The sequence below is a fragment of the Symphalangus syndactylus genome, chromosome 21 (assembly GCF_028878055.3).
Source record: "Symphalangus syndactylus isolate Jambi chromosome 21, NHGRI_mSymSyn1-v2.1_pri, whole genome shotgun sequence".
NCBI classification, from domain to species: Eukaryota; Metazoa; Chordata; class Mammalia; order Primates; family Hylobatidae; genus Symphalangus; species Symphalangus syndactylus.
In genome coordinates, this window is record NC_072443.2 from 77256959 (window position 1) to 77282129 (window position 25171).

Below are 25171 nucleotides of genomic sequence, written 5' to 3' on the forward strand. Positions count from 1 at the left end.
GGCTGAGGTGGTCTCAGATGGAGATGAGAAACTTGTTGGGAACTGGAGCAAAGGTGACTCTTGTTATGTTTTAGCAAAGAGACTGGTGGGATTTTGCTCCTGCCCCAGAGATTTATGGAACTTTGAACTTGAGAGAGATGATTTAAGTTATCTGGTGGAAGAAATTTCTAAGCAACAAAGCATTCAAAATGTGACTTGGGTGCTGTTAAAAGCATTATGTTTTAAAAGGGAAGCCAAGCATAGAAGTTCAGAAAATTTGCAGCCTGACGATGTAGTGGAAAAGAAAAATCTATTTTCTGGGGAGAAATTCAAGCCAGCTGCAGAAATTTGCATGAGTAGCAAGGAGCCTAATGTTAATCCACAAGACCACCACAAGACCATATGTCTCCAGGCCATGTCAGAGACCTTCATGGCAGCCCCTCCCATCACAGGCCTGGAGGCCCAGGAGGAAAAAGCGGTTTTGTAGGCTGGGCCCAAGGTCCCCGTGCTGTGTGCAGCCTGTGCAGCCTAGGGCACTAGCCCTAGGCTCAGGCTGTGGCTGCAGAGTGTGCAAGCCCCAGGCCTTGTTAGCTTCCATGAGATGTTGAGCCTGCAGGTGCACAGAAGTCAAGAACTGAGGTTTGGGAACCTCCACCTAGATTTCAGAAGATGTATGGAAATGCCTGGATGCCCAGGCAAAAGTTTGCTGCAGGGGCAGGGCCCTCATGGAGAACCTCTGCTAGGGCAGTGCAGAAGGCAAATGTAGGGTAGGAGCCCCCACACAAAGTCCCTACTAGGCCACTGCCTAGTGGAGCTGTGAGACAAGGGCCTCTGTCCTCCAGACCCCAGAATGGTAGATCCACCAACAGCCTGCACTGTGAGCCTGGAAAAGCCACAGACACTCAATGCCAGCCCATGAAAGCAGCCAGGAGAGAGGCTGTACCCTGCAAAGCCACAGGGGCAGAGCTGCCCACGACTATGGGAACCCACCTCTTGTATCAGCATGACCTGGTGTGAGACCTGGAGTCAAAGAAGATCATTTTGGAGCTTTAAAATTTGACTGCCCTGCTGGATTTCGGACTTGCATGGGCCCTGTAATTCCTTTGTTTTGGCCAAATTCTCTCATTTGAAATGGCTGTATTTACCCAATACCTGTTACTCCCATTGTATCTAGGAAGTAACTAGCTTGCTTTTGATTTTACAGGCTCATAGGCAGGAGGGACTTGCCTCATCTCAGATGAGACTTTGGACTGTGGACTTTTGGGCTAATGCTGAAACGAGTTAAGACTTTGGGGGACTGTTAGGAAGGCATGATTGGTTTTGAAATGTGAGGACATGAGATTTGGAGGGGCCAGGGGCAGAATGATATGGCTCGGCTGTGTCCCCATTCAAATCTTAACTTGAATTGTATCTCCCAGAATTCCCACGTGTTGTGGGAGGGACCCAGAGGGAGGTAATTGAATCATGGGGGCCAGTCTTTCCCATGCTGTTCTCGTGATAGTGAATAAGTCTCACAAGATCTGATGGGTTTGTCAGGGGTTTCTGTTTTTGCTTCCTCCTCATTTTCTCTTGCCGCCGACATGTAAGAAGTGCCCTTCACCTTCCGCCATGATTCTGAGGCCTCCCCAGCCTAAGAATGTGGAACTGTAAGTCCAATTAAACCTCTTTTTCTTCCCAGTCTCAGTTATGTCTTTATCAACAGCATGACAAGGGACTAACACAAATGGTGTCCTTAGAGGTCAATGAGTTGTCACATGAAAAATGCTTAACACAGCATCTCACACATAGTAAGCACTATGTTCATATTATAATTGTCCTTGTTATTACTAAGTATTACATCTGAGAATGCCAAGTGTCTGATGAACAATTTTTTAAAAATCTTTTTGTAGAAATAGGGTCTTGCCATGTTGACCAGGCTGGTCTTGAACTCATGACCTCGAGTGATTCTCCTGCCTCGGCTTCCTAAAGTGCTAGGATTACAGGCATGAGCCACCATGCCTGGCCAAACAATTTTAATATCTAAATCTTACCCGAACACCTGACCATCCTTCAGAGGTGATAGCAACAGCTGAGTGGGCATTTTATGTGAGCTAGTGATAGGGGAATGAATTAGCAATACTACCTTTATCCATTCTTACTAAATTCCACCATTGTTTAGGGACATAACCAGGTGGCTTGAACTCATTTTTCCCAGAACAACAGTGGCATGATGCCAGCAGGCCCACTGTAGGTGTGTCATTGATAGAGGAGCTAATTCCATAAGAAACATGCCTCTAGTCTTCCAGTATTCATGATTTCTTCACATGGTTACGTGTGGATCCAGATGGTCTGTCTAGCATCCTGTATGCCTCTGCTTCACATTAGATCTTAACTTTATCAAACCAATACCAGGAAAGATATCATGAAGTTCTCAGTGTCCACATATTCACTGGATAGAGAAGCCTTCCTCAGAGCCTGCCGTCTTCCTCTTTGTCTTTAAAACCTCATCTGTTGTCTGAACATCTGTATGCAGCTTTGACATTAGGCATTTGGGGATTTGAGTTGATTTCTGAAGCTAAATATCCAGTGGGACCTAGGTGAGTTATTTCATGTCACTACATTTCCTCATCCCTAAAATGCAGCCCTCTTTTACAGAATCAAATTCTTTTTTTTTTTTTTTTTTTTTTTTTTTGAGACGGAGTCTTACTCTGTCGCCCAGGCTGCAGTGCAGTGTCATGATCTTGGCTCACTGCAGCCTCTGCCTCCCAGTTTCAAGTGATTCTCCTGCCTCAGCCTCCTGAGTAGCTGGGATTACAGGCATGCACAACCATTCCTGACTAATTTTTGTATTTTTAGTAGAGATGGGGTTTCACCATGTTGGCCATGCTAGTCTCGAATTCCTGACCTCAGGTGATCTGGTCACCTTGGCCTCCCAAAGCGTTGAGATTACAGCTGTGAGCCACCATAACCAGCCTATAGAATCAAATTCTGTCTGGTTCTCTTCCATTCCTATTCAGTTATTTAGTAATAAAATCAATGTTCCAGCACATTTCAAGGCTTCATGCAAGTGGATTGCACTGACCTACACCAGTCCTCAGCCAAATTTTATGCTCCCTTTTCATAAATACCTGAGTAATATTTAAACCCAAGAAGGCAGGGAAAAAGCAACAGAGACCCAAAGGGAGTCAGCCAAGAACCTACGTGAGTTGTGTATTCGGAGTGGTGCTCCTACCATCCTGGAGCATAAATCTTAAACTGCGGATCTGTTCTTTTTTGTAGACTCCACACCGGACAGCTTGACAACCACTTGAATGTCCAGGTCTCGCTAGGCAAAAGTAGTCCAATGCACAATGAGGTGTCCTGTCTTGTGTAATGTTCAAGAGCTTGGCACCAGCATGTCTATTTTCACCCTTCCTGGAAGAAATCAACCCTTTTCCCCATCTGCCACTCTCAGTCTCAGGCAACAGGCTGCACACTTACCCTAGTCTTGACAAAAATGTTAGCAAGAAGTGCGATCTTGAAGTCATTCCTTTCCATCGGCCTGTCCTCTTTTCACTGTTTCTCCAAATACATTATCCATGTGGCCCTGAAAAGTGGAGCCTGCAGCAGGACTTTGGATGGTACCTAGATAACCTTTTCAGTATGAAGTTCCTTTTCAGATTAAACATTTCAGATTTTTTAAGGTGAAAAAAATAATTATAGTGATACAGATGAGTTTTCTTTTCTTTTTTTTTTTTTCTTTTTAGAGATGAGATCTTGCTCTGTCACCGAGGCTGAAGTGCAGTGGGACAATCAGGGCTCACTGCAGCCTCGACCTCCTGGGCTCAAGTGATCTCCCCACCTCAGCCTCCCAAGTAGTTGGAACTACAGGTGTGTGCCACCATACCCAGCAAATTTTTTATTCTTTTTTTTTTTTTTTTTTTTGTAGAGACGGGGTCTTGCCATATTGCCTGGGCTGGTCTCAAACTTCTAGCCTCAAGCAATCCTCCCTGCTTAGCCTCTCAAAGCACTGGGATTACAGGCACGAGCCACCAAACCTTGCTGAATTTTATTTTTTTTATCGTGAGTTAATTCCAGTAAAAACAATGTAATCTGAAGTACCTTTCCTAGTAGCCAGAATCGATGGAGTGCTGGGATGTTCCGGGTAGAGCTGGCAGGGCTTGTGTAAGCACCCTCCTCACATCCCTCCATGGTGGATAGTACTATTCTCACTTCACAGATGAGGAAAGTGAGGCTCAGAGACAGTGAAGCAACTTGCTCAGTTATTGTGTCAGAGCTGCCTTCGACTCTGCTACTCTGCTCTTTTTTTTTTTTTTTTTTTTTAATGAAATGGAGTTCTGCACTGTGGCCCAGCCTGGAACATGGTGGCACAATCTCGACTCACTGCAACCTCTGCCTCCCGGGTTCAAGTGATTCACCTGCCTCAGCCTCTCAAGTTGCTAGAATTATACCACCACACCCAGCTAATTTTTTTTTTTTCTGTATTTTTAGTAAAGTTGGGTTTCACCATGTTGGCCAGACTGGTCTCTAACTCCCGACCTCAAGTGATCCACTCACCTCAGCCTCTTAAAGTGCTGGGAGTGTAGGCATGAGCCACTGCGCCCAGCCTATTCTGCTCTATTGATACACTCACTTTAGATTGTTAATCATTGAAATGAAGCTGCCAAGCAATGGAATTAGGACTCAGCGGGTCTGTTGTTGGCCCGGGAATCTGTATATTTACCTTATCTCAGCAGGTGCTGCTGCACCTCTCTAGGGAGTTGTGTGAGAACCTCCAAACCAGATCATCTTCACAGTTGCCTCCAGATGGAAAAGACGGCAGCAAACATCATCTATGGAGCACAGTGAGCCCTGGACACTAAACTGGGCATGTACTGGGCATAAACTCGTCCTTTCCTGTCCAGTCACAGTCTCCCCCTTTTCCTTCCAGGAAAAGCCCCAGATCCTTCTGGCCTCCACCGAGCAATCCTTCTCTAGAGAAGCCAGGATTCAGCGGAAATTCAGCAACGGTGAGCGCTTGACTTATTCCCCTAGGGATATGGCGCATTAGTCACCCCATAAACATTTCATTTTATTTAGCCATATTTTATAAGCTGGCACATTATCAGAGCTGTCTCTCTCTGTTGCCCCAAGTGCCACTGTTTGAAAGTACCCATAAGACCTCTTAATGTTATGTCCCTCTTGGCTTCTGATAAAACATGGGCATATACAGCAAAAGAAACCAGGAAAGGCAGATGCTGAGTTAGCCAAGAGTGCTTGCAGAAACCCCTTGAAGAAGGAAATACGTGTGTCATTCAAGTGCGGTGTAATTTTCAAAGGATGTTACCCTAATGACCTGCATAGAAGTGCCTGGGGACCCTGTTGACCACACACATGCACAGACACACCCACACACGTGCACTCGAGAGAGGGTGATTCTGTCAGTCTGGGCTAGGGCCCTGGAATTAGCATTTTAACGTTTCATTGCAATATTAATGTACAGAAAAGTACAAAAAGTAGACACCTCAATTAATTTTCACACCCATGCAACCAGAACCCAGATCAAGAAACAACACTGCCAGCACCCTAGAAGTCTCTTTTTTTCCCTTTGTGACTACTTCTCTCCAACAGTTACTGTTTTGCTTTTTTTGTTTGTTTTTGTAGTTTTTTTTTTTTTTTTTTTGAGACAGAGTCTCGCTCTGTCACCCAGGCTGGAGTGCAGTGGCACGGCGCGATCTCCACTCACTGCAACCTCCGCCTCCCGGTTCAAGCGATTCTCCTGCCTCAGCCTCCCGAGTAACTGGGATTACAGGTGTGTGCCACCATGCCCAGCTAATTTTTGTATTTTTAGTAGAGACGGGGTTTCACCATGTTGGCCAGGATGGTCTCAAATTCCTGACCTCATGATCCGCCTGCCTTGGCTTTCCAAAGTGTTGCGATTACAGGCGTGAGCCACCGCGCCCGACCCCAACAGTTACTATTATTCTAATTTATAACCCATGCATTAGGTTTTACCAATTTCTGTATTTATAGAAATGGAAATATATATTGTATACCCTTTGATGTCTTACTTATTTTGCTTGACCTTGTATTTGTGAAATTCATCTATGTTGCTGCCTACAGTTACAATTTATTCTTTTTCAGTGCTGCATAGATTTTTTATTGTGAATATAATGCAATTTGTAAATTTATTCTAAGACTGCTAATGGGCAATTGGATAGATTTCAGTTTGCAGCTATTGTGAATAGTGCTGCTATGATCATCCTAGTACATGTCTTTTGATAAATAAATGTACACTGTTCTATTTCTAGGGATGGAATTGCCGGGGGAAATCATCATTTTTAACAAGCACCTCAGGAAATGCTGACTCATGCTGACATTTAACGACCACACAAATAGACAAACAAGTAAGTTACCATTTACCAAGATTATTAATCAGGCTTGGCTTACACATCAATACAGGAGATATAAATTGTGTCCACAAAACCCTTACAGTCTTATTGAGAAAACAAAACTTAGACTCACTAAGTATATATTGAAGAAAACATTGTACACAAAATAACTCAGAGAGGCAGTCCAAATATTCTTGTCTAGAACAATATACACATATATAGAACAAAGTTGCAAAGTAACTTCCTATAGGAAAGACACTCGTTATGTTTCGTTTAGTTTGGCATGTATAATGGAGGGTTTTGTTTGTTTTTTGTTTTGTTTTGTTATTTTTGAGAGCGAGTCTTCCTCTGTCACCCAGGCTGGAGTGTGGCGGAGCGATCACAGTTCACTGAAGCCTCAACCTCCCAGGCTCAAGCTATCCATCCACTGCGGCACCCGCCCTTGCCCCCTCCCCAAGTAGCTGGAACTACAGGCGCATGACACCATGCCTGACTAATTTTTCTATATTTGTAGAGATGGGGCTTTGCTCAGGCTGGTCTGAAACTCCTGGGCTGAAGCGATCCACCTGCCTTGGTCTCCCAAAGTGCTGGGATTACAGGCATGAAACACCGCACCCAACGATGTTTCAAAAATCAAATGATGTCACTTAAAGTCTTTGTTTTTTGTGTCTCTTGAAAAATTAAGCTCTGGCAACACTGGGTCCTCATTCCTGAATGGCAGTGATTGGCTGGAGCTGAGCAACAGCTGTCTCTTTAAATGGGACATGTGGTCTCCAGGGCACCAGACCCCCACCAATCCTTGTTGTCTTACCCTGGCCTCCTTCCCTCATTTGCTGCTTGATTCTTGTGGGCATTTGGCTTTCTAGTCCCTGGTCTAGGGAATTACATTCTTTACACATTTTCCTGTAGGATACTTGAGTCCTCACAAGAACCCTGCAGGTCCTCCGGGGCCTAGTAAGATTGTGCCCGTTTAGGGGCTGAGGAAATTGAGGCTTCAAGAGTGAACAAAGTGGCATAACTAGTAAATGGCGGTTTTCTATTTCCTAACCCAGAGGGCTATTTGGAGAAATATTTTTAAATCGTGTATGTGTTTTTTTATGTTAAGTATCAACTGAAATAAATCAAGATAAGCGCAACAGGATGTTCATAATAAAGTTCAGTGAATTTTTTCTTTTTTTGAGGTATCAGTAAGGGAAAAGCTCTGTGGACTAAAGTGGTCACGGACACATTTCCCCCAAGGATGCAGGATTTCACCTGAGCTGTGACAGATGATCGGGAAGAGGAAGAGGGCGATAGCATTCCAAACAGGGGCTCAGCTGGAGCAAAGACAAGGTATGAGAAATAGGCAGGTCTGAGGTGGAGATGCACAAGACGGAGGCTCAGAGGTATAGTGGGAACTGAGTCTCCTTACAGTTGCTGGCTGTGTTGCCTTGGGCAAAGGGCCCCACCTTGTTGCTTCTCTAGGTTGCTTTAAAGGTAAATCCCTCCCTAGGTTTCAAGAGGACTAAAGGAAACAATGTATGCTAAGTTAGTTGTAGTTTATTCATCCTTATTAGGAAGAATAGCACAGTACTGACTGGCAACCGCTTAAGAAATGATCGTTATTGTGCTCTTATTATCACCATGTTGATGGCTGCCTCGCCAGAGGTTGGCAGCACAACGAGGAAAACTGAGTAGCCCCCCAGGGAATCTGATCTTGAAGCAAGATCTTCACCTGTATGCCATACCCCTCAACCCTACCCAAACCCCACTGCTCCTTAACTGTAGGTGGTGGGTGTTTCATCTGAACTCTCTTCTTCAATATTACTCTTAATTTGCTCTTGAAGTCACTGTTAAGAAGCATCATCCACTGGGTAAAATACATTAAGACAAAATCTTCTTTTAGATGCACCCACTTTGGAGCTTGTGCTGTCATGAGTCTAGTAGGCTTTGATGCTTAGGAAGGGAGGTCATGTGGTATAGTGGAATTAGAGTGGACTCTAAGATCTGACATAGGTTTGATTTCATGAACATCTCGCTGTATAGCCTTGGGTGAGCCTTTGAACCTCTCCAGGTTTCAATTTTCATTGTCTACAAAATGAGAAAAATAATACCAACCACTCAGGGTGACTGTGAAGATTCAAGATAAGTATATAAAGTGGCTGTCACATAGTAGGTGCTCAGCTCATTGTCATTATTGTTGATCCAGTGTAAGATCTGTGTCCGAAGAGCCTATGAATTTACTCATACTTAATTTTCTGGGACCTTCCCCAGGCACAGGCACAACATTGTAAATACACTAGGGGCTCAATCATATCAGCTGACTTTCTAGTCCCATCTGTGTTGCTTAAAAAGCTGTGTGACCATAAGCAAGTCCCCTAAATCATTTAGGTCTCAATTTCTACATCCATGGAATGGGGGCCCTGTATAAACTCTACCGTTAAGATTTTTAAAAGGCTACATGTAACACAAAAAGAACAAATAGTATTTTTTCATTTTTATTTATTTATTTATTTATTTTGTTTTTGAGACAAAGTCTCACTCTGTCGCCCAGGCTGGAGTGCAGTGGCACAATCTCAGCTCACTGCAACCTCTGTCTCCCAGGTTCAAGTGATTCTCCTGCCTCAGCCTCTCAAGTAGCTGGGATTACAGGTGCCCGCCACTACACTCAGCTAATTTTTTGTATTTTTAGTAGAGATGGGGTTTCACTGTGTTGGCCAGGCTGGTCTCAAACTCCTGACCTCGTAATTCACCCACTTCGGCCTCCCAAAGTGCTGGGATTACAGGTGTGAGCCACCAGGCTGGGACAATAGTAAATTTTTAAAAGAAACTATTTTAGGCCACACACAGCAGCTCACTTCCGTAATCCCAGAACTTTGGGAAGCCATGGTGGGTGGATCACTTAAGCCCAGGAGTCCAAGACCAGCCTGGGTAACATGGCGAAATCCTGTTACTACAAAAAAAATACAAAAGTTAGCTGGGTATGATGGCACGTGCCTGTGGTCCCAGCTACTCAGGAGGCTGAGAGGGGAGGATCATCTGAGCCCAGAAGGCAGAGGTTGCAGTGAGCTGAGATCATGCCACTGCACCCCAGCCTGGGAGACAGAACAAGACCCTGTCTCAATGGAAAAAGAAAAAAAAAAAAAAAAAACCATTTTACCAATAAGAAGTCCAGAGCAGTAAGGAGGTTGCAGGATTGTTCCCCAGACTCAGCAATGTCACTGAGGAGGTCGGTGTTTTTCCTGTCTTATCTCTGCCATCTTTTGTATTAATGACAAAAAGCTACTGCAGCTGCAACCATCACATTTTTCCCCAAGAATATCCAATGCCATAAGGAAGGGCAGTTTCTCCTCATGCATTTTTTATATCAGGGATAAAAGGGTTTTTTCCTCCCAGGATTTCTCTTGAGCTCACTGGCCACAGTTTCACCACCTGGAAAAAGAAATGGAATTACCATGATTGGTTTAGATCAAGGTGTCTAAAACATGGTACTATTGACATTTTGGACAAGGTTATTCTTTATTGTGGGGAGTGCCTTATGCAATATATGAAGCATCCCTGGCCTCTATCCACTAGATGCCAGTGGCAACCCCTTTGATAATAAAAAATGAAAATAAAAAAGTCTCTGATATTGTCTAGTATCCCTGACAGGGCAGAATGGCCCCAGTTGAAAACCACTAGTTTATATTAATCAGCACTTAATCCTCCCTGGAGATTAGGAAGGATAACCTTCCCAAAACACATAGCAAAATTAATACCTGACACCATTAGGGTCCTGCCAGCAAGGAATAAAGGAGACGGCTTGAGAGGAACAGAGAGGGTGACACTTGGCTCTGTCTGATACAAGTGAGGAATTGGTAAAACAACTAGAGATACCCATTCTGGAAGCAATACGATTTCAGATAAGAGAACTGATAGCTAATTCCAAATGTTGGTGGCACCAGCCTATGGAAGGAAAGCAGAATAGAATGAACACTTACTGAGGATCTCAGTTACTCATCCTCTGCTGGATTCTTTATATGAATTTTGCTTTTAATTCTGAGAGCACTACAGTGAAAGACTAAGCTTGCGTCATTTGACTCCTGGAGGGTTATGACCAGGGAGCGGGCAGATACTACATTCACTTTTTCTTGTTCTACAGACCCCTTTGGTAGCCTGGAGAAGTCTGCTGGATCCCATATTAGAATAATGTTTTTAGCTGCATAAAACAGAATATCAGTACTTGTACTTGTTTCAGTATAGTGAAAGGACACAGGTGAGTTTTTTCTCACCAAGGACTTAGGAGGAATGGTTGGAGGGATTCAAGAGGGAATTTGTTTCGTATGAGTTTGGACCTTTAAGAACTCCTCCAGTTTATTTGTTTTAATTCTTATTTTTCTTTCCTTTTTTTCTTTTTAAATTGAAACAGGGCCTCACTTTGTCACCCAGGCTGGAGTGCAGTGGCACGATCTTCGCTCACTGCAACCTCTGCCTCCCGGGCTCAAGTGATCCTCCCACCTCAGCCTCCCAAGTAGCTGGGACCATAGGTATGCACCACCACACCCAGGTAATTTTTTGTATTAATATTTTTAGTAGAGATGGGGTTTCACCATGTCACCCAGACTGGTCTGGAGCTCTTGAGCTCAAGCGATCCACCCTCCTCAGCTTCCCAAAGTGCTGGGATTACAGGCGTGAGCCACTGTGCCCAGCTAGTTCTTACTTTTTTTTTTTTTTCTGAGACGGAGTCTCGCTCTGTGGCCCAGGCTGGAGTGCAGTGGCACAATCTCGGCTCACTGCAAGCTCTGCCTCCCAGGTTCACGCCATTCTCCTGCCTCAGCCTCTCCGAGAAGCTGGGACTACAGGCGCCCGCCACCACGCCCGGCTAATTTTTTTTGTATTTTTAGTAGAGACGGGGTTTCACCGTGGTCTCGATCTCCTGACCTCGTGATCCGCCCGCCTCGACCTCCCAAAGTGCTGGGATTACAAGCGTGAGCCACCGCGCCCAGCCTCTTACTTTTCTACCTATAAAATTAATGTACCCTGATTGAAAAACAATGAGAGAATATAGAAAAGTATAGAGTGTTCACATTCCCATCACCCAGAAACAATCACCATTGACATTTTAGTAAGCCCTTCCAAACTTGTGGATTTTTATACATATATACATATGCACAGGGATGTATATAGAGATATACTTTTTTCACCAAAATGGAACACTTCATAATTATTTGTAACCTGCTCTGTTTCATTTAGCAGTTCAGGAACATTTTTCCGAGTTAGAAACTTTTATTCTCGACTGGGGACAGCAAAGTATACTCCACAAGCCAGATCAGGCCCTCTGCCTGCTTTAGTAAATAGAGTTTTATCAGAACACGGCCGTGCTCATTTGTTTGCATGTTGTCTCTGACTGCTTTCACATTACAAACAGGAGAACTCAGTAGTTGTAACTGAGACCGTATGGCCCACAAGTCTAAATTTTTACTCTCTGGCCCCTTATAGAAAAAGTCTGGGGATCTATAAGCTAGATCATGGATTTTAAACCTGAGGGTTTATGAATTTGGGTTGAAGGGGAGATTACATCTTTATTTTTACCAATTCTAACTGAAATTTAACATATCTTTCAAATTATTGGTATAGACAATAAATCACAGTCGTGTTAGCAGCACCTGTGTATTTGTCTCCACTGAAAACCATAAGTATTAATATACCACGGAGAGTTTGTCACAGGTATCTTGATGTATTTGTTTACCACTACTTGAAAATTATAATTATTAGACCTATTACTAGATCTTTTTATGTTATACCTTTAAAAAGAAGAATCAGCTGGGCACCGTGGCTCACGACTGTAATCCCAACACTTCGGGATGCCAAGGCAGGGGGATCACTTGAGACCAGGAGTTCAAGACCAGCCTGGGCAATATGGCGAAACCTCATCTCTACCAAATATACAAAAATTAGCCAAGTGTGGTGACACGCACCTGTAGTCCCAACTACTCGGAGTGCTGAGGTGGGAGGATGGCTTGAGCCTGGGAGGTTGAGGCTGTAGTGAGCCGTGACTGTACCACTGCACTCCAGTTGGATCCTGTCTCAAACAAACAAACAAACAAAATCACATTTATTAATATATTTTAAAAAATTTTGGTATTCTGATTATTTTATTTCTATGTATCTGTTTTCTTCACAATCCTATGTATTCAGTTTTACGCCATTAAACACATTATTCTGAGAAGACATTGATTACATTTCTCCAGATTGCCAAAGGGGTCCATGGAACGAGAAAACGTTAAGAATTTCCAATCTAGGTAATTTTTCAAGGCTGTCTATTATTTCACTGTTGTTGCTATTTAATCAATACATAGGCTATTTCCAATGTATCATTCCTATTTTAAAATATATTATTGTAATTATTTTATAATAAATAATTATTATAATTGTTTTAAAATAATTTTTTAAATCCCATGAGGTATGCAAATCCATATACTCTTGTCTAAGTAAATATTTACTTGGCATAAATTCCTTCAACTGAATTGTTGGATCAGTGGTGAGACCCTTTTTTAAGTTCCTTGACACATGTTGACAAGGTTTTTGGTTTTTTTTTTTTTTTTTTTGAGACAAGGTCTCACTCTGTTGCCCAGGCTCAAGTACGGTGGCGCAATGAGGACTCACTGCAGCCTCAGCCTCCCACCTCAGCCTCCCGAGTAGCTTGGACAACAGTCACATGCCACCAACCTGGCTAATTTTTTGTATTTTTAGTAGAGGTGGGATTTTACCGTGTCACCCAGGCTGGTTTTGAACTCCTGAGCTCAAGCAATCCACGCACTTCAGTCTCCCAAAGTGCTGGGATTGCCAAACATTTAATAGTGACAATGATGATGGCGGTGGTAGTGATGATGATGATATAAACATGGTACTTAGCATATGCCAGACAGTATTGTAAGCATTTTTCATGTAATACCTCATTTAATCTTCTGAGGACACCATAATTATACCCTTTTGCAGATGAGCAGACTGGAACAGAAAAGTAAGCTCTCCTGGCCGGGCGCGGTGGCTCACCCCTGTAATTCCAGCACTTTGGGAGGCCGAGGCAGGCGGATCACGAGGTCAGGAGATCGAAACCATCCTGGCTAACACGGTGCAACCCCGTCTCTACTAAAACTACAAAAAATTAGCCAGGTGCGGTGGCGGGCAACTGTAGTCCCAGCTACTCGGGAGGCTGAGGCAGAAGAATGGCACAAACCCGGGAGGTGGAGCTTGCAGTGAGCCAAGATCATGCCACTGCACTCCATCCTGGGTGACAGAGTGAGACTCCTTCTCAAAAAAAAAAAGAAAGAAAAGTAAAGTAAACTCTCCCAGAGTCACACAGTTACTCAGGCAGGATAGCCTCATAAGTCTCTACTCTTCATGAGATGCTCTGAAAACCCACTGCAAAGGAAGCTGAGATACAAATGACAGGTAGGAGCCAGCCCTGACAAGACCAGGCCAGGAGAGTATCCCAAGAGAAGGAGAACAAGGAGAGGGCATGGTGTAGCCAGAGCTGATGGACAAAGCCTAGATTGGATAGAGAGATGGGAGAGGAAGCCCAAATCACGTAAGGCTTTGGGAAGCCATCGATGGGTGCTGAGCCAGGAAGTGGTGGAATCTGACCAGCATTGTGGAAACAGCCCTCTGACTGGTATGGGGATTATTCCCAGGGAGAGGGCAAGAACAGAAGCGGGACATCCCATTGAGAAGCTATTGTGAAGGCCCAGACTGGTATAGATGTGGGCAGGCCATGCCTAGTCATCAAATTTGTGATATATTTGAATACAGAGCCAAACACTACTTTTCATGGTATATCTTCAGTCTTTTCTGATCATGGGATCTTCCTCTACTACCTTTCAAAATATGTTTCTTTCTGAGGGATTTTAAGATTTTGGCTACAAAATACAAAGTGGAATACACAATTTAAACTTATCTGATAAATTTGATGTCTAGACCATCACTATCCAACAGTAATATACCACAAGTCACATATGTAAATTTAAATGTTCTAATAGTGACATTAAACAAGTTAAAAGATACAGGTGAAATTAATTTTAGTAACATATTTTATTGTTAAATATTACTTAAATATATGACCCAAAATAGTATCACTTCTATATGTAATTAACACTTAAAATTAGTAATGAAATATTTTACATTCTTTTTTCATACCGAGCTTTAAAATTCTAGTGTGTAGGCCGGGCGCAGTGGCTCACACCTGTAATCCCAGCACTTTGGGAGGCCAAGGTGGGTGGATCACCTGAGATCAGGAGTTCAAGACCAGCCTGGCCAACATGGTGAAACCCTGTCTCTACTAAAAACACAAAAATTAGCCAGGCGTGGTGGCGTGCGCCTGTAATCCCAGCTACCCAAGAGGCTGAGCCAGGAGAATCGCTGAAACCCAGGGGGCAGAGGCTGCAGTGAGCCGAGATTGCGTCACTGCACTCCAGCCTGGGCGACAGAGCAAGACTCTGTCTCAAAAAAAAAAAAAAAAAAAATTCCGGTGTGTATTTTACCCTCACAGCAAATCTCAATTTTCCTTGAGAGCTTGTAGTATTTTGGCTACAAAATACAAAGTGAAATACATATTTTTATATTCATCTGATAAATTTGTTCTGTCAGGAACACGACCATTCCACAGAAACATAATTTGTCACGTATGTCATTTTAAATGTGCCAGTAGCGACTTTTAAAAGAAACAAGACCAGGCATATTTCATATGCTCAATAGCTGCATATGTCAAGCAACTACTATGTTGGACAGCACAGCTCTAGAACACTCAATTCATTCAAAATAATAACAAAAACCTAAACCATCTAGAAATAATTCTAACAAGCAATGTATGGAAGCCATATATATTTTTAAAATGGGAGGATTGCATGAGACCAGAGTTCGAGACCAGCCTGGGCAATATCGTGAGACTTCATCTCTATAAAAAAATTTTTAAAAAGTAGCCAGTCTTGGTGGTGCACACCTGTAGTCCTAGCTGCTGAGGCTGAGGCGGGAGGATCGCTTGAGCCCAAGTGTTCGAGGTTTCAGTGAGTTATAAGGCAAATCTATAAGAACTTCAGACAGATTAATGGTCACCTGGGGCTGGGAGTGATGGTGGAATTGGGGGGGGGTGCTGCTTAAAGGATAGGGAAATTCTTTTGGAGGTGATGATATTGTTATAAAACTCATGTAATAATGATTGCACAACTCTTTGAATATACTACAAACCATTTGATTGTTTTCTTTAAATGGGTGAATTATAAGATACATGAATTATATCTCAATAAAGCTTTTCAAAAAGAACCCACATATTTATCTAATAATCTAAGACAAGATCGTGAGTCATGAAGACTGATAACAGAATGTACCTGATAATAGAAAGCCTATGAGACAGGAAATCAGAATCCCTATGACCATATGAGCTACTTGTCCCTTATCTATAAACAGTACCTACCCTACCTACTTAACCACACGGTTAATTGGCATGATCACATAATAAATTAATCTTTCAAGTAAAAATGTATTAGTCACCTACTGTGCACCAGGCGTTGCCCTGGGTGCTGGGATGTGGACACAATAGTGAACAAAACAAGTGTATATTATGCTCTCAGGAAGTCTTTCCTAGTATTGGCAATGGGCAAAAAATAACTAAACCAATACTTGCAATGATTTTTTGGGTATGACAACAAATGCACAGGCAATAAAAGCAAAAATAAACAAATGGGACTACATCAAACCCAAAAGCTTCTACACAGCAAAGCAAGCAATCAACAAAATGAAGAGGCAGCCTACAAAGTGAGAGATAATATTTGCAAACCACATATCAGATAAGGGGTTAATATCCAAAATATATCCAGGAACTTACACAACTCAATAGCAATAACAACAACAAAAACAAAAAAAACAAAAACAAACAAACAAACAAAAAAAACAATTAAACAGTGGGCAACTGAATGGGTACTTTTCCAAGGAAGACATACAAATGGCCAATAAGTATATGAAAAAAAATGTTCAACATCACTAATAATCAGGGAAAGGCAAATCAAAACCACAGTGAAATGTCACATCATACCTGTTAGGGTGACTGCTGTCAAAGAAAAATAAGAAATAAGTGTTGGCAAAGGTGTGGAGACAAGAGAACTAACTCTATACACTGTTGGTGGGAATGTAAATTGATACAGTCATTATGGAAAACAGTATGAAGCTCCTCAAAATATTAAAAACAGAACTACCATATGATCCAGCAATTTCACTTTTGGGTATATAACCAAAGGAAATGAAATCAATATATCAAAGAGACATCTGCACCTTTGTGTTTATTGCAGCATTATTTATGGTAGCCAAGATACAGAAAAAATCTAAGCATCCACTGAAAGATGAATGGATAATAAAAATGTGGTATATATACACAATGGAATATTACTCAGCCTTAAAAAAGGAAACCCTGCTGTTTGCAACACCGTAGATGAACTTGGAGGACATTATGTTAAGTGAAATAAGACACAGAAAGACAAATACTGTATGATCTCACTTATATGTGGAATCTTTAGAAAGTCAGGCTCATAGGCCAGACACAGTGGATCCTGTCTGTAATCCCAGCACTTTGGGAGGCCAAGGAGGAAGGATTGCTTGAGGCCAAGAGTTCAAGATCAGCCTGGGTAACATAGTAAGACTCCAGCTCTACATTTTTTTTTTTTTAATTAGCTGGCCATGGTAGTGCATGCCTGTAGTCCTAGCTACTTAGGGGACTGAGGCAGGAGGATCACCTGGACCCAGAAGTTCAAGGTTGCAGTGGGCTATGAAAATGCCACTGCACTCCAGCCTGGGTGACAGAATGAGACACTGTCTCTTTAAAAAAAAAAAAAAAAAGTCAAACTCAGAAGTGGAGACTATAACTGTGATTGTCAGGGGCTGAAAGGGGATGAAAATGCGGAGATGTTGGTCAAAGAGTTCAAACTTTCAGTTATCAGATGAATAAGTTCTGAGGATCTAATGTATAGCTTGCTTACTATAGTTAATGATACTGTTCAATAATACTGTATTATTTACTTGAAATTTGCTGGGAGAGCACATCTTAAGTATCCTCATCACACACAAACACACACAAGATGGTAACTTGCATGGTGATGAATGTGTTCATTCACTTGATTGGACTAATCATTCCACAGTGTATATGTGTATCAAATCATCACATTATATACCTTGAATATATGCCATTTTTGTTATTTATGCCTTAATAAAGCTGAAAAAACAAATATATTGGATGATGATAAGATGATAAATGAAAAGTAAAGCTAGGTAAGAGGTGAGAGAACAATGGCTGGGGACAGTATTATATACACATAATGTCACATGATACATGGGGTGCTATTCAGAGAAGACCTCAGTGATGAGGTGGCATTTCCATAATTTGAGAAAAATATGTCAGCAGGCTTTATAAGCTGCAAAATATTAAGGAATATTTATTGTTACTGCCATGAATGATATTAACATACCTGTGCGCACTGTGAAAGACATAAATATAAATTTCAGATTTCTCCTTCCTCCACAAATATATATGTTGTGGACTCAATTGTATTTCCCCAAAATTCATAGGTTGAAGCCCTAATCCTCAGTGGGTCTCTGCAAGATGTGGAGAGGATTCAACCCTGTTCTGCTGACTCCAAAGCTCTTACCTATTATTTTACTGCTGTTGACATTTACTTATATTTCCTTTCCATATTTTTCTAAGCATATATATGACATGTAATATAACATTAAACTTGTAATATATATTTATGTCCTGCCATTTAAAAATAACATTGCATCATAAATAATTTCAAAGGCCCTTTTGTAGTTTTATAATATATATGAGCATACATTTCTTATTGAAATTGATTATAGTTCTTTTTTTATGTTGTTACTTTTATTTGGGATGAAATCTACTTTCTCCACTGCGTTTTCTAGCTAGTTATTGCTGCTATGCAAAATGTTACCAATTTTTATTTACATCATATCCCAGCAATTTAGTAACCTATCTTATAGGTTAGTAAGAACTTCTTCTCATTCTTTCCAATATTATTTCTCATATTTTTATTTCATATATTATTGGCATTGGCCAGAGCATCCAGAACAATCGTAAATCTAATTTTAATGGGAATATGTTTTGCTATTCAACGTTGTTTACTGCTGATATGAGATAAATGTTCTTCAGACACTGAGGAAACAGACTACTCTTCATATTTTTTCTAAGAAATTTTTATTAGATATGAACTTGATAATATTAGGTGCCTTTTCTACATTTATTAAACACTAATTTTTATATTAAACCTTCTGAAGTATCACATGTATAAAACTTCTTTGAAATATTAATATAATCTGTAGTTGGTTATCAAAAATGATTACTATAACATAACGTTAAATTTTATTTGATAATGTCTGGCCTTATCTCACTCTGGAAAAGTTTATGTAGTCAAGATAGGAATTATTTATTTTGTGATGGTCTGAGACCTCATTGGCTTGGCCTTGGAAGCTACTTTAGAGATAATTTTTTAACAAATAGTTCAATTTTCATCCATGATTATTTGGTAGTTTTATGTTCTCACAAAATATCATCCATGTCTTTCAAATCCTCAAACGTATTAATAGACAGAGGACATCTGTTTTTCCTTGCTGTTTTTCATTTGAAATTTCTTTTATTCTGTTCTCCCTCTTTTTCTGGGTAAAAATTTTACCCAGGTTTACCCAGACAAATCGTGAGATTTGTCTATTTTACTATTTTTCTTTTAAAACTTATCTAATTATTTATCAATTAAATTGTTCTTCTTTTCAAATCCACTAACTTTTGCTCAATATTTATTATTTTTCCTTCTATTTTCAATGCCTATTTTTTATCACTTTGATAAGTTCTGTATTGAACATTCACTTCATTTATTTTTGTACTTCCTTAAGCCAATATATTGCTAAGCAAAATATATTGCTCAGAGTTTGGTTTCGCTGGTTTTCTGAAAATATTCTTTTTACATTAATTTCTAAATCGTCAGAAATCATACTTTTTATTTCTCTTTTGACTCAGTATTTTTGGGGAAAGTTTATTTGTTTGTTTATTTTGAGATGAGGTCTCACTCTGTCACCCAGGTTGGAGTGCAGTGATGTGATCTCGGCTCATTGCAACCTCTACTTCCCTGGCTCAAGCAATCCTCCCACCTCAGCCTCTCAAGTAGCTGGGACCACAGGCGGACCCAAGCCTGGCTAATTTTTTGTATTTTTGGTAGAGACAGGGTTTCACCGTGTTCCACAGGCTGGTTTCAAACTCCTAAGCTCAAGCGATCCGCTGATTTGTCCTCCCAAAGTGCTGGGATTACTGTTATGAGCCCCATCACACTTGGACCTATTTTTATTTATTTCTAAAATTTCTTTCTTTTTTTTGAGCCAGGGTCTCACTCTGTCACAAAGGCTAGAATGCAGTGGTGTGATCACGGCTCACTGTAGCTTTGACCTCTTGCACTCAAGCCATCCTCCCGCCTCAGCCTCCCAAGTAGCTGGGATTATAGGCACACGCCACAAAATGTGGCTGGTTTTTTTTGCTTGTTTGTTTAATTTGGAGCTAGGATTTCACTATGTTGCTCAGGCTGGGCTCACACTCCTGACCTCAAGCAGTTCTCCCACCTTGGCCTCCTAAACTGCTGGGACTACAGGCATGAGCCGCTGCGCCTGGCCTAAAATTTCTTTCTTACACTTTTGTTATTCACTTCTAATTTTATTGCACTATCTTCAGGACATTCGATCTGTATTTTCATTTGGGGAAGTTATTTTCTCACTGTGCTAACATATAGTCCATTCTTATAAAAATTAATGGGTGCCCCAGAAGAGGATATAGTTTCTAGATACAAATGTACATATTAAATCTTAATTTATTGTTCAAATTTTGTCCTCTATGTGTATCTTTTAACTACCAGATTTGTAAAAGTATGTGAAAAATGTTTCAGAAGCTCCCACAATTACCTTTTATCCATTCTTCCTTTTTTTCTGGCTCTTTGATAAGCAATACATGTACATTACTATTCTACCTTTGGTGTGAATTTTAACTTTTATCAGTATAAAATTGCCTCTTTTGTCTCATTAATGCTTTTTTTGCCTCAGATTCTACACTGTCAGAAAATAATTTTCCCACCTCTGTGTTCTTTTCATTTGCATTTGCCAGAAAAATCTTACTCATTGTTTTAAGTCTAATCTTTTCTCTTTAATTTCCTTGGGGAGGGGGGTGCATTTTGTAACCAACATACTATATTTTGTTTCTTTTCTTTTAACTGGTGTCAGCTACTAGCAAAGAAAGTGTGTTTTAATTTCTTTTGAGGGAGCAGGCTTCACTGTTTCATGAGAAGTGCAAGTTGTTTTCCAAATACTGCACCATTTGACTTAGTGAAAATTCTTCTGATGCTCTACATCCGATTGTCTGTCAGGGCTGGTTTCTATATTTTTCTTAGCTCTCATTAAGTATTTGAGTGGAAGTTGGCAGATACTGTGTCAGGGCCTGCAAGCAGTTGCCATTTTAAATTAGGCCAAGTTTTCATGCTTCATAACTTAACAGAAGAAACAAGTTGCTGCTGGAAGTAAACTCTATCATGTGTTCATCTTTGTGTCACTTACTAGATTCATTTTCCACCCAAGTGAGCCTGATATAGAACTAATACTAATTCAGTTCTGTTTCACAGGTATTTATTGGCCTGCCAAGCACTGGGCTAGCTTTCATTTATTGATTCCCTTTTCACAAAAATGTATTGAGCACTCACTTGTGCTAGGCACTGTTCTGCACCCTGGGGATAAAGTAGTGAACAAAACGGTGTTTGTACCCTTGAGGAGAATACAGTACATTGTAGTACCAAAAAAAAGCAATTTAAAATAAATATATAATTCTATATATGTGCCATATGGAAAAATAAAGCCCAGTTAGAGAACAGAGAATGATGAGAAGAGGAGGTGGCTGTTTTAGATGGCCAGCAGAGTGACGTTGGAGCAGAGACCTGAAAGAAGTAACAGAGCAGCCACGGGAGATCTAGGGCAAAAAGCTCCAGGCAGAGGGAGCAGTACTATGACCAAGGTCCTAAGACAAGAACAGGCTGCGGTAGGGAGTGAACTGTATTCCTCTGTGTCAATCAGGATTCAAAGCCCTGCACAGAAGTAGCTGAGCTCGGGTTCACGTGCTCCCACCCTGGCATCCAGGCAGAATGAAGAGGAATAACCTGTCATCTCCCTCTGACTTTTGTAATAAGAGAGGGAGCACATGCAATCGGTGACTCCTCCCAAATTAGAACAGGAGTTAGCTGCTAAATAAATACAGTTCGTTCCTTTGGCTGCTCAACTTAGGTATATATTTTTTAAAAGTTTCTGGTTAACATTTTGCCACCAAATCTCATCTTGATCTCATCCACTTCCCAGAAGAAGGCAACGCAAAATCTCTTTGGTTCCTGTATCCAACCTAAAGTCTGGGATTTCTGCATGAGGACCATTCTTCTAATTCTTTTGGATCTCATCTCAATATTATAAGCCCTGTGGACTCAACCGTAAACTTAACTGCAACAACACACCCTATATAAAAATAGTGTGGGGAAGAAGGAGAAGGGAAATCAACAAACACAAACACACATAAATATGCGTGCATTCTATTTAAAATATATATGTAAGTAAATATAAAATATTAAAATGTTTTAAATGGTTTCTATCCTAAAATGTTTCAAATTATCTCTTAAATTTTAAAAGCAAAATATAAATTAAAACTGACAACTATCAAAATTTTAAATCAAATTATTTAAATAAAGCTGAATTTTAAATTTAATTATCCGCAGCTCTGGGTATGAACTGCTGCTTGGGATAAATTTGATTAAAAGAAGTTACAACGAGAACAAAAACAAAAAGGTCTAAGTTTAGCTACTTCATCTTTTAAAGGATTTAAAATATTTTTGATGTAAAAAAAAATTTAGGTCACAAAAAACAACATGTGAAACATACCACAAAAAAGGCATTCCAATATGCAAGGAAACTAGATCAAGGAAACAAAATGCTTTATATGACTGGAATTTTCCAAAGTAACTGAGCTATTTCACATTTCCACAGGCAATGCATGGGTATTCCAGTTTCTCCACATCCTTGTCAGCACTTGTTATTGTGTCATTTTTATTACAGCCACTCTAGTGAGCATGAAGTAGCATCTTATGGTGACTTTAATTTTACATTTTCCTAATGTCTAATAATATTACCACCTTTTCAATTGCTTATTGCTCGTCGGTATATTTTCTTTGGTGAAATATCTAATCAGATCTTTTGGTCATTTATTTATTTATTTACTTATTTTTGAGACGTAGTCTTGCTCTGTCACCCAGGCCGGAGTGCAGTGGCACAATCTCGGCTCACTGCAAGCTCCGCCTCCCGGGTTTATGACATCCTCCTGCCTCAGCCTCCCAAGTAGCTGGGACTACAGGCACCCAGCACTATGCCCGGCTAATTTTTTGTATTTTTTAGTAGAGACAGGGTTTCACCATGCTAGCCAGGATGGTCTCGATCTCCTGACCTTGTGATTCTCCCGCTTTGGCCTCCCAAAATGCTCGGATTACAGGCATGAGCCACCGTGCCCAGCCTGGTGATTATTTAATTGGGTTAATATTGAGTTGTAAGGACACAACCCCTTTATCAGACAGATAATTTGCAAATATTTTCTTTCACTGTGTGGCTCATCTTTTCACTTTACAATGTCATTTGAAGTGTATAAGTTTTTAATTTTGATAAAGTCCAATTCATCCATTTTTTTTCTTTTATGTGCTTTTTTCTGTGCTTTTGGTGTCCTGTCTAAGCTTTTTAATTTATGTTCAAGGAAGACAACGTAATTTTGCCTTAGAAATATGTAGTAGATACAGTTTTCTTACCTTTCCACCAATTTTTGATAAGCCTTATATGATGGTGACAACGCTCTCTTCCTAATCTAGAGTCTGCTTTGCAAGGGAAAAATAAATCACTGGGGAAAGCGTTTTGCTATCAGTGCAGACTAAGTCTGCAGGTCATTGAGTTTCTCCATTGAGTTTTTGCCTGTGTATCATGCATTGTCTATCCACACCTACCATCTGACTTCATGGGTAACTTTGCACCACTGGCTTAGTCCTGTAGCACACAGAAATGCTCCATTTTGAAAGCAAAGATCACACTTCATACGTTCGGCCTCAATGAACCGAATATAAGACAAAGGGAGATGAGAGACAGTAATATTTAGAGCGCACGTGTGGAGTCAAATAGTCTTTGAGTTCCTGCTCTGCCACTTACTACTGACAATGAGAACTTGGCCAAGTTGTTTACTGTCTCTAGACCACAGGTAGTCCTTTCATAGGCGGGTAACACTTATAGTCAGGCGAGGCTAGCCCTGCACATGCTATGCCTTCCATAAACGTCAGTCGTTGTTGTTACCGTAATTATTATTGCTGTCATTAATATTTAACTGAGACAGGCAAGAAAGAACCCCCAACTGTCAACTTTCAGAAAGTTCTTTTCAATCTAGATTTTTTTTTTTTTTTGAGATGGAGTCTCGCTCTTATTGCCCAGGCTGGAGGGTAGTGGCATGATCTCAGCTCACTGCAGCCTCTATCTCCTGGGTTCAAGCGATTCTCCTGCCTCAGCCTCCCCAGTGGGATTACAGGCGTCCTCCACCATGCCTGGCTAATTTTTTTGTATTTTTAGTAAAGACGGTGTTTCACCATTTTAGCCAGGATGGCCTCGATCTCCTAATCTCATGATCTGCCCGCCTCGGCCTCCCAAAGTGCTGGGATTACAGGCGTGAGCCACCGCGCCCGGCCTTCAATCTAGATTTTAAAGATACATAGCTCACGTCTGTAATCCTAGCATTTTGGGGGCCGAGGTAGGAGGATCGCTGAAGCCCAGGAGTTCAAGACGAGCCTAGGCAACATAGGGAGACCCCCCTCCCCATCTCTAAAAAAAATTTTTAAAAATTAGCCAGGAATGGCGGTGCATCTCTGTGCTCCCAGCTACTTGGGAGGATGAAGCAGGAGGATCCCTTGGGCCCAAGAGATCAAAGTTGCAGTGAGCCGTGATTGCACCACTGCACTCCAGCCTTCATGACAGAGTGAGAACCTATCTCAAAAAAAGAAAAAAGGAAGAAAAAAAGATACGTAGGAAATCAGAGATATTTCTTACTACTCAAAATGTAGTCTGAGGATCAGCAGCACCAACATCACCTGGAAGTTTGTTAGAAATGCAGAATTTCAGACCCCACCTTACTGAACAAGAACCTGCGTTTTAACAAAATGCCCAGGTGATTTTTGTGTGCACATTGCAGCTGGCGAAACCCTAGAATCTCTCTAGTGTGGTAGGTGGAGAGGTTGTGAATGCTCTGACCTACAGCTTTATCTCCTTAAACCCCACCCACCATTCCCACCATTCGAGTACTAAACAACCCTCCCTTCATTCCGCTAACTCTCTTCAAGGAGCTCGTGCTTTGGCTTGTGGCTTCCTTTATGGGAGCAAAGGCAGCTAGGGAGAGTCCTGTCTTATCTGAGAGGCACTATTACAGTTAATCAGCATTTAATCAGGAGGCTCTGTCATAAGCGGGTTTGCTGTACTCTTTCAAGAAAAAGACAGCAAACAATTAGCACAGAAAAGATATGGATAGATACATAGAAGTAGAAGGATTTGGTTTTCCCCTCCCCAGGAGCCGATTACAAGCTGACAAAACCAGCTATCAAAGCTTGCAGTTAATCTTTTAGAGTCAACATCTGCTGAAACTGCTTCAATGCAGTGTGGCCCTTCTGATAGGCATTTGTGGATTGGAGCTCTTCCCAAAGTCATAGGCTTTTCCTGAGGAAAAAGTCAGCTTTTCCGGTATGAATTAATAG

The 25171-nt window shown here is 41.1% G+C and overlaps 1 long non-coding RNA gene across 2 annotated transcripts in view; it reads left to right on the forward strand.

The window, feature by feature from the left end:
- LOC129471430 (uncharacterized) overlaps positions 1–25171 on the forward strand; it is a 453095-nt gene that overhangs the window by 412729 nt on the left and 15195 nt on the right. For both annotated transcript variants that reach the window (XR_008653587.2, XR_010118670.1), the window contains 2 exons: positions 4889–4967; positions 6249–6344. This is a non-coding gene — a long non-coding RNA (uncharacterized lncRNA). The remainder of the gene's footprint in view (positions 1–4888; positions 4968–6248; positions 6345–25171) is intronic.